At 39.0% G+C, this 10,600-nt stretch overlaps 1 long non-coding RNA gene across 1 annotated transcript; it reads right to left on the bottom strand.

Moving 5' to 3' along the window:
• Positions 1 to 451: 451 nt before the first annotated feature.
• On the bottom strand, positions 452 to 4,663 carry LOC135256645 (uncharacterized). Its single transcript, XR_010330481.1, has 3 exons — positions 4,246 to 4,663; positions 1,789 to 1,916; positions 452 to 1,594 (listed from the first exon to the last, which is right to left on the bottom strand). It is a non-coding gene; the product is annotated as an uncharacterized LOC135256645 (long non-coding RNA).
• Positions 4,664 to 10,600: the final 5,937 nt, after the last annotated feature.

The following is a 10,600-nucleotide window of genomic DNA, read 5'->3' as shown; positions in this document are numbered from 1 at the left end:
CTGATGTATTATTAATTTGGGGGAAAGTTGACAATAACCCTAAAGTGAACTGTAAGATCATGCAGGTCATATGACTATCTCACTAAAATGACCTCAGAAGGAGCCTAACAGTATGTAATGGTTCATTCATAGAACCAGTCTCGTATTGTACACTCACTGGTTATTTTAATATTCTGTTTAATTCAGTGTCGGGCCCTGATTATCAGTGAGAGAGATTCCCCTAGTGGTGAGATACAATGATTAAAATGTTGGTTCTGTCAGGGAAAAATCTGATTTTCTTTATTTGTTTAAAAAGATGTATAAAAATGGTTGAATTTCATGAACAGGCCTACACAGAATTGTTTCAGCAACAGAAAACATTGTTACAAGGCTCAGGAATTATTCAGTAATTCAGTAGTTCTGGGAAAGACATCACTGAACAATAATAGCATGACTGCAAAATGAAAACAGGTAATTGTAAATTCTTTATTAATTTTCACAAATTTAAATATATAGGTGTACATGTGCATGTGTGCATACGTGTGTATATATTTGTAGAGGTGGACAGACACAGGGAGAGGAGTGGGTGTTTGTGGTTAATGTGGGTAAGCACTGACTACCTTCCTAAAATGCATTTTTTTATTCTCAAGCCATTGTACGCCATGCTTTTTATCATGCTAACATGGTGGTAGATTAAAATCTGCTTGTGGCATTAGTCTATTTCAGCTACACCTCCTGCTTTTTCTCTCCATGTCTGTTTGTGTAAACACACTATCCCCTCACTGCATGAATTGAAACATATTGCTCCATGGCCCTAGTGGCTTAACTGTGTCCTTTGAGCCAAACACTGGCCGATAAATGCAATTTTAAAATCGATCTGCTTAAAATAAGGTTGAAAGGGAAGTCTATGTTTGTCAGCATGAGCAGATAAAGAATAATGGAAGCATTTCTTGCAGCAAGCCAATCTATATAACATGCACAATGCCGTTCCCCTTTCCAACATGCCGTGAAATGGACAAATGCATATGAGGGTGTATTTCATCCACAAATAGAGAGAAGCAGAATAAAACATTTTTTTGAATTCATATTCTAGAGATCAGACACCACGTTGGCAGCAGGGTTAACAGAATTACAAAACAGTGCAGCAAAAAATAGTAATATTCTCAAAGGGGAAAATTCTTCTTTGAAATACACAGCTATAAAAAAAACGTGATGGCCGATGTTACCATGGCTAGCTCTCCACTTGACAGTACAGTAATCACAGAAATAAATAGGAAGAGGTAATATGTCAGGTTGCTTGATAAATAGACCTGTGTGTGTGTTTCGGAGTTTCTCTACGTTATTAGCCGCAGTATAAAGCAATCAGGCAGGTGGGCACTTTAGAGATCATTGGATTTAAGTCGACGACGCTGCAGGAATGACTCTCCTCGACTACGCGTATTCTTAAGCAATAACAACGCGATCCGTATTATCCACCCAAGAATACCCGTCACCGAAAAGAGTCTTACGGCGGAAAGCGAGGGAGATAGTTCACAATCCACTTTTTGTCAAGAGAGCTTTTTTTAATTGATTGAAGATGCCTTGCATCACAAGGCAAGGCCCCACCAGTGGCTGTCTGCAAACAGAAATTAACAAGAGTGCATATCTGCATAAAGTGAATCTTTCAAAGCACAAAAACGTGTCCTGTTCTGTTGAGTTCATTTTATTCTCTACTTCTATCTGTTGCTGTTTTTGAAATAAAACGTGGAAAAATTAAACAAGATGCGAGAGATTTGGGGTGTAGATCCTCACTGAGTGGGGGGCCCTTACCTGGACCATGGGGCACTCTCGCTCCAGTCACTAGAAACTCCATCCCCCACAATCCCTTTCACTCCCAGTGCTCAAATGGCTGAGATTCTCCTATTTCACTGGCAGAATTCCAAGTGTAAAGTCCGTTCCTGGAAGGAAAAAAGTAAACTGTCAGGGCACATGTAAGAAGGCATGGCCTTCCCAGCTTGCCTTAGTATGATCATTGTCTACCCCATTATCGGTCAACCGGCCTCTGAAAAAAAATGCAATACAGAAAAATCCATTAGCCGCAGGAGTCAAATTATAGATCATTTGAGAGAGAGAGAGAAAAAAAAAACAGTTGAATTGAGGGCTTTTGGAGCAGAGGAACAATGACTGGTATTACAGTATGCATTACTGGGAGGATGCATTGACTTCCTCCATCAAAATTAAACCAGAAATGCACATTTAAAATGAACCTTTTAGGTCTTGTTAAGTCTTGTTTGAAAACCCACAACTGTGTCTGACAAGATGCTTTACCGACCAATATGCAGTGTTCCATTTTGTAAAAAACATTCAAATGTGTATTATTATTATTATTATTATTAGTAGTAGTAGTAGTAGTAGTAGTAAAGATGCCATGCTTTAGATATATTCCATAATTTGAAATATTCTTAAATATTAAACGCCCTGCCAAACTGACACTACTTATGGAAATATACACTTTTTGACTAATGTCATTTCTTGAGTCATCACAGAGAAATGATAAAAACGAAATAAAGTAAAATATTATTACAATGAAATGCATATGCAAAAGCGCACCTATTAGAATAATAAAAAATTTACACATGATAGAGACCGAGTGGTATGTCCCACTCACATAAATACAGCACACATATACACGCAGATTTTCTTTCTCTCTCAGTCTGTCTCTCTCTCGCTCACTCTTGCATTTTGACAAAAAGCTTTTGCTTTCTTAAGATTTCATCATCTGTACACCCCCACACCCTGGCGGAAGAGCTTCAATCAAACAGTCCGTTTTTTACAAGCAAATAAATAAATACGAGAAGCAAATTCTATATATAATCTTCTAAAGTTACATTTACTCTATTTGCAATGAAAGGGGAAGCTCCAGTCAATAATTCTACATTTGTAAAAATGTATACATTCCTCCAAAATTAGCAATTGATGAGACAGAGAATCAGGATATGAAAAAAAAAAACACATCAGGTCAGTCATTTCGAGCTTATCCCAGCTTTGTAGTTTGAGTATACTCTTCACCTAACAAAAGCTAAACAAAAAAAACAAGCAAACAAACAAAAAAAGATCTTGCAGATAGTGTATGTTGTCCATTAGGCACAGAAGTGCTGCCTGTATAAACAGCCAGAAAAATCCAGAAACAAGATCAAACCAAAGCACAAAACTAACCAATGTATCTTATTTAAACAGTGTCAAGAATACCGGGAGTGATAAGCTCCCTTGAACTCAGAACCAATCTGATCCCAATTCAGCCCTCAGATGCTCGTGCCACTTTAGCGGCAGAGGGGAGCCGGGAGCCACAACAAAAGCCCCGGTGCATCCCTGCTAAAACGCACTGAGCATCTCACCACAGCATCACTTCCATCTGACACCACAGCTTCCAAGCACAGAATTTAAAAAAGCAGCCCAATCTATCCTAGAGCATTAGCTGGACAAAAATGACAAAAAGGAATGAGCATCATAAACTGTACCCGTGATCACGATTAAGACTTACTTTGGATATGTGCAGCAACTTTTTTTTTTTTTTTTTTTCCATGTTCCAGATTCTAATGCATTTGTGCATCTCCGGGCACAATCGGCATATCCAGGTTATAATCGGCAAAAGTTCCTCAAGATTCACTGATCTTCAGTTGTTTTTAATTACCTTGCCGCCCAATTGGATTAATTTTCTCCTCCTGTTTTGTATCAGTCCATATGCTCTCTGCTGGTGAACAGATAGCAAAATAATGCACAAGGATAATGAAAGATAAGAATAAGAAAGAAAGGAAAATAAAAGAATGTGAGGGAGTAGAAGAATAAGAATTTGAAGAGGAGGACAAAAAGCAAGAAGAGGAGGAGGAAGGAAGAATGAAAAAAATCTCTCTGCTCGCTGTCTCTGATTGTGTATTCCCTTCCTTGTTCCTCTCCCTTCTCATTATGAAGGCTCATCGGCATGTTATTCCGGCAGCAAGCTCACAACTCGTAAAAAAACCTGTGATTGCCATTTAATTGCTGGAAAGCCATGAATATGTTAATGCAGCGCTGTTGTCAAATCTCCCCCAAAAATTAACAGTGAAGCGCCATGCTCAAACACACACATGCACAATAAGTGACACAGATATAGATAGTGACAAGATAAATTAAAAAAAAACAGCAGCTCAACAAAGAGACACACAGATATTTATATTGTTTTTTTTTGTTTTTATAATGTAAAAGCAATAGATGCCACCAAAAAAATCCACACCTATCGCAGAAGCTTACCATCTGAATCCTCCTCTGAAGGAAGCCTCCTGCTGTGCAGAAAGCCAGGGTGTCGTCTGATGTTTAACTGGGATATGCCTTGGATTATGAGGTTGCCTTTCCTCAGTCCTCAGTTGATTTATATGGGTTACTGTGCTACTGAACCAAAGGGAGGGAGACACCGGCATGGACGGCAGGCATTACCCACGCTCCCCCAGCGCGGCGGGTGGACGCGGACGCGGGCTCCAACAGTTTCCCAGCGAGCCGGCGGTCGGGTCCCAAGGTCTGCCGGGCACGGCGCAAAAAAAAAAAAACCGCCACGGAAGGCGCTCGACGGAACGAGGATGAGAAGGCGCCGCACAGAGCCGGCTGTCAGCCGCCACGGCCGACAAACTTGCAGAGAGAGACGGAGAGAGCGAAGGACTGAGAGAGGTGCACAGAGAGTGACCCAGGAGAGAGAGGAGTAGAGAGAGAGAGAGGGAGAGGGAGAGGGAGAGAGAGAGGGAGAGGGAGAGGGAGAGAGAGAGAGAGAGAGAGAGCATTAAATAGCCAGCCACAGGACTGTGACTGCACAGGACTGCCTTTTGCTCTGAGGATGGGAGAACGTAATTAGATTTGAGCTGAGCAGAGCGACCAAAAGCAGTGAATCGTGGATCCCAGACATCTAATGGTGGATTAATTGAGGAAGATCTGACATGCAGCATGCTTCGTGGTCTTCCCATCATGACTTCCCAATGGGAAAGGGCTAGCATCCACTGGGATCATTGTTAATATACAATCAAAAAAGCTGCTGTCATGAAAATGGTTATGTGTTCACAGTCTCCCTCGCCTGATCTCCCACATATGTTGACTGAAGCTGTTTTGCCGCTTGTAAAAAAAAATGCAATTTTCCCTCTGCAGTAAAGACCCCTGCTACCTCTTCTTTAGGGGAGAAAAGTAAAATCTGACACTCTGTTTTCAGAGTGTGCTGATAAAGACCATTTGAGAATCAAGGGAGACTCAAAGGTGCAGATTTCTTTTTTCTTTATCTTTTTTCTTCTATGCTCTGTTGAGTCCTTAGCTTTCATGAGAGACCAAAGAGTTTCCTCTGAAAAATCAAAACCCACATAATTTCATTCAGGCTGATGTAAGGTCATTTTAATGCCAACAACCCTTTTAACTTTCTGCAACAGGGATGACTTTTGAAGCTGACATTTTCAATTAGGAAGGTCCAAATTGATGTGGGGATCCTTAGGTTGTACTTGGCAGAACTGTTGTCTTAAGATCCAAAAATAATTGCAGTGGATTGTAATATAAATGTATTCCAAAAATGGCAGATCATAACAACAATTTACCAATAGAAGTACCCCTTTAAAATTCATTCTGAAATTTTACTACGGCCAATTACACATTCTCTAATACATTTACATCTATATACACAAAAAAATTGGAAAATTGAATTGTATTATTTATAAATCATTTGAAGTATCTATTTTACTCCGGAGTCACACATTGCATATAGGCAGTACTATGTGCAGCTTCAATTTACATATTACAAGGACAATCCAGAAACAAAAAAGCAATGCGTTATGACCAAGAAAAATATGCATGATGAAATGCTGAGAGACATATTTCTTTGAGAGGACTGCTTTATGTTTTTATTACTAAATATATTTTATTTTTATTGTTCCACTTTTACTGTAGCAATATTTGTATGTTCTGCCGAGTCATATTTCAAGAGTGGCATTTTTACTGATGGTATAGCTTTTGCACAAATAAATCACTGTGTTATTTAATAAAGGATCCTTAAAGCTATGTCTTTAAAGTGTCTCATATGAACAAATAAAGCCCCGAAGGTGGTGTCTTCATTTTAAAGAATAATAATCCTTTTACTTTTTGTATAAATTCTTTATTAAGAATATATTACCTTTAATTCTATAGTGAGAAATCATTTCATAGTGCCAACATTTAAGCAGTGACAATCTATATGATAAATAGAAAATAATGAAAGAAAATCTTCAAATCTTCAAATTCAAAGCAGACAAAGGCACCTGAGAGGTTTGCCTCGTTCCTTATCCATAGAAATGTACTGCCCCCTATTGACTAATCTTGATTTCTTCATTTTCCTTTCTGTGGAAATTACTCTGTTGTTTCATTTATTGCTTCCATAATACCCAGTGAAATGAACTGGTGCTATAAAAAACAAACAGTGAGGGATGCCAAAAAATACACACAAGTTCAGATGTGTCAAGCTCGAGACTGGCCCACACAAAAGAAAGACAGATTCATTCTTCAACACAACAAGGCCGGGGTTCGCTCAGATGGTGTGAATCATGCAAACGCTCCGCTGTTGTCATCAGTTCAGTTTGCTATTGGAAGATGCTGGTTTTGGCATTCCAGTATGTCTGCCCCTATCCCCTGCCCCCTTCCCTCTTAAAATCTGTACAACGTTTATGACACAAAATGCTGCTTTATCGTGAAGAATTCTAAGTGGCTTAGAGAGTGCACAAGGTTAAATCTCACCCCTTCACCTGCACCCTTTGTTTGCTCTCCCTGAAATAATTGGAATCGACTTTCAGAGTCGCCACGACCTGATGTATTAATTGCCGGTGATGGATTTGAGTGGAAATTCTACTCATAACAGTGTAACTCAGCGCTCGGCATCTGGAAGGTTTCAGTGGGTCACCTGTCGCTAATTCTGACGTATTTATTTTATTATTAAATTTTCTTTTTTTAAACAATCGGTTGAACAAATGGTGGTATTTCAGATCAATAGCGCGATGAATATTGAGCAGCGGTTCCACCCGGCTTCAATTAGCGGACACATGCAGCGACGGGAGTCTGGGTGTTTTGAGATTAAAAAACATGCAAAAATGGGGAAAGTGCCGCTAAAATGTGAGCCAAATGCAGGTTGTCACTACCAACTCCCGACCAAGATGTCTAAAACACATTTTTTTTAGGAGGCAGTAGAGCAATTTGCCTTGATTTCCGTGACTTCCTCTTACAGCATCTACAAATTACGTCCCCAGCCTGTGTTTCACTTCCAGAAGCTATTTGTGTGCCTGTTTTCAGGTAGAATGCAAGTATCATCAGCACCTGTTAAACAGCTACCATATGATAATTGAGCTGGGTTATGAGCTGGGTTTTTAAAAAGCTGGATGAGAAAATAAGCAAAAACACGGTGGTAAGTGGCTGTTAGCATGTCTGCATAAGTACATGCATGCACACATGAAGGCATTTGTGTTTGCATGTATATGTGTTTATGTGTATGCATACATGTGAATCTATAGAATAGGGCTTGTATGTATGAAGTGTGTGCTTGTCTATAATTCCGTGGTGGTGGTGCGTGGTATTCATAAATTAAAGGGTCATACTGTGTGTTCAGTAGTATGTCTGCAAGCGTCACACTAACTGAGGCCCTCTGGCTACTGGACAGCATGTAATATTTTGTATCACATATACACTGACCATTATATCACATGGATCATCTGAGACAGTGGTTCATTGCACAGGATGAGCTGTCCAGATGAAATGAGCATCAGAGGATCTATGCAGAAACCAGGCACTATGGATACAAAAATAAATAAACAACATCGCTGTGTCACACCACGTCCCTTCTAAACCTTGAGCTCTAGAGAGCAAATGTCAGTTAGCCATCCATGTGATTCCTTTTATGGTTTGTACGTCACCAGTGCTTTTATCACTACCACTTTCAATTTTGAAGAAAACAGGACTGAGTTTACACTGCTTTTAAGGCATGACATTTAACATGTGTGATAACCACTCGAAGCACAAATAAAAGCTTATTACAGGGAAGTTCTTTGGTATGTCAGAGTGGTTCCAAACAGACCCACGTACAATAATGTGCATGGTAAAATATCAGAATTTGAACTGTCACTTGAACAGTCAAAGACAAAATTGTCATTGCAATTTTGCAAAATTGTCATTACAGCGGTGTTTTGGAGAAGGACAGTCAACAATATATATTGAAGCAGCAGAGAGACCGAGCAGTATTTTGCTGCAGTGAAATCTTTCTCCCGTGAATGCAGTAAGCACCAGTGTTTAACACAGCCGCGATGTCTACCTCTGATAAAGCATATACACTTCAGTGTGATCCCGGTGAATGGAGGTTTCTGCCCCTACGTGACCATTCTGAAAGTACCAATTATGGGTGTACAGAACCTTTTTTTAATCTTGATGACAGTAATGAATTAAAGGCAGCCTAAAATTCCCAGCTGATACACAGTCAAGGCATTAAAAAAATTATAAGCATCCCCTCTACAAATGACCCTTAGTCACCAATGAGCTTTTTAAAAAAATATTTGGTAATGACTTTAATGCATGTACATCATATAACATTCCCTGCCCACTTTTCCATCACCGCTTAATGCATTGCAAGGGTTTGTATTGTTTTCTGTATATAAAAGGTACGAGACATGTTATATGTGCATAAACGCCCAGGGAAATGGTACAATTCATTATTGAACTAGAATTGAAGTATTCTTTGCTTTTATTAAATTATTGAGTTTTAAAGTAAAACTATTTTAATAGAATATTACCATTGCAGCTCTCTTGCATGCGGATATTGTACCAGCAATTTGATACATAAACTGTGGATGATAATAAATATGCCTACAGTACTGGCTGTTGATGTCATGCATGACAAAGAGACACTAGAGGTCTGTATCCCAGCAAGGGATGTCACCCAGGATGCATTCTTAGTTGGGTTTTCTTTCTAAGTGAAGCCAGTTGGAACACAAAGTGCTGTAGAACTGACATGGTCTCTGCATCACCAGCACAAGCACATATTGCCAGATTAGAGGATACCACAGGGAGTGGAATCTTGCCCTCCCTCTCTCTCTCTCTCTCTTCTCTCTCTCACACACACACGCATACACGAACACACACAAACACTCAGATGAAAGATGAATTTGTATTTTTTTATCAAATTGTGTGAAATATTGACAAATGTGCATCTGTCTCAGTTTCTTGCTGCTCACTTACAATGGGTGTAGCTCTGTGATGTATCAAATGTGGAAAGTGAAATAAAAAATGTTAAGAATAAATAATCATTCAGAACTCTGAAATATTTGAAACATCGTATATTTCTTATAGTCGAATATTCTAACAATGGGTTGAGAATCATATTTGTACAAGAAGGCACCTATGTTTTTCTTTATTTTGATTCTTGTGAGACTTTTTCCCATTTGCTAACTTTAAACAGATCCAACACACAGTTACAGTATGGAGAGGTTGATTAATACTTTGGAGTGTGAATCAAGCATGCATTTCACTTGCTGAAGAAGAGACTGAAAACTCCCAAAACAAAGATCGACTGGAAGCAGCTGAGGTGAAGGCATGGAAAGATATTTCCAAAGAAGATACCAAATGTTTGGGTGATGTCAGTGGGGAATAAGTATTGCAGTTATTGCTCTTAAGGGCTATGCAAGCAAATATCATACTTTTTTGCTTTTTTGATATACTTCTAATTTATTCTGTTTTGCCCAGGTGAGAATGGGGGACTCAGCACAGAAAATAGCTATTTCTGTCAAATGGTAGCACATATACACATGCAAATACCATGAAATGAAAGCTGATCGTTTGTACATTTGTCTCATATTCATGTTTTGATCTCAAATCTAAACAGTGAGAATATATGGCAAAAATAATAAATGTAACTCCATTGTAGTTTTTACATACTTTTGGAGGGCACTATATATCTTTCTATATATATATATATATTATATATATATATCAATGTTACAACTATGAATCATGTTGCTGGTCTTAGTTGGGATGCCTACCTGATTTCATTTCTGTATTCATCTTTCTAAACTGACAAAGCAAAATGATTGCAAGCCACAAAATATTTATGACCGATAAGTTCAAACGCGACAGGATCTTTCCGTATTATTTGTGTCTCCTGTCCATAACTTGACCCCGAGATTGACCCCTGCCTGCGGCTGTAAGCCCTGCTTTTTGGGAGGCTGTAAACATATGAAAGCTCACTCTCATAAATCAATTTCCCAATTAAACTCTAAAACGGGAGACAATCTGTGCAGAACAAGAGAAGAAAACTGAGCTGAACGTCCCCAATTGCTGGTTGGGAAAGAGTCTCATTATTAAATAAATTCCCGGGGGGGAGAAGGGGGTAGGAGATATACGGCATGCGCATTTTGGTCTGATGCATATTTCTGTGAACATTGTTTTTTGCCATCAAATGAGATATTGGATCACGTCGCCAGTTAGAATCCCAGCAAATCTTTTCAAATTATATTATTTCAGCAAATCATTTCAGATTTGGTATAGCATGTTGATTTATTGTTGCTAAACTTACATGTTGGCTCAATCATAAAACACTTCTACCAATGGGCTGCTATTCCTTGGGTAGTGAGCC

Source organism: Anguilla rostrata, chromosome 6 (assembly GCF_018555375.3).
Source record: "Anguilla rostrata isolate EN2019 chromosome 6, ASM1855537v3, whole genome shotgun sequence".
NCBI classification, from domain to species: domain Eukaryota; kingdom Metazoa; phylum Chordata; class Actinopteri; order Anguilliformes; family Anguillidae; genus Anguilla; species Anguilla rostrata.
The sequence above is the reverse complement of the archived record's forward strand: the minus strand, read 5'-3'. Positions and strand labels throughout refer to the sequence as shown.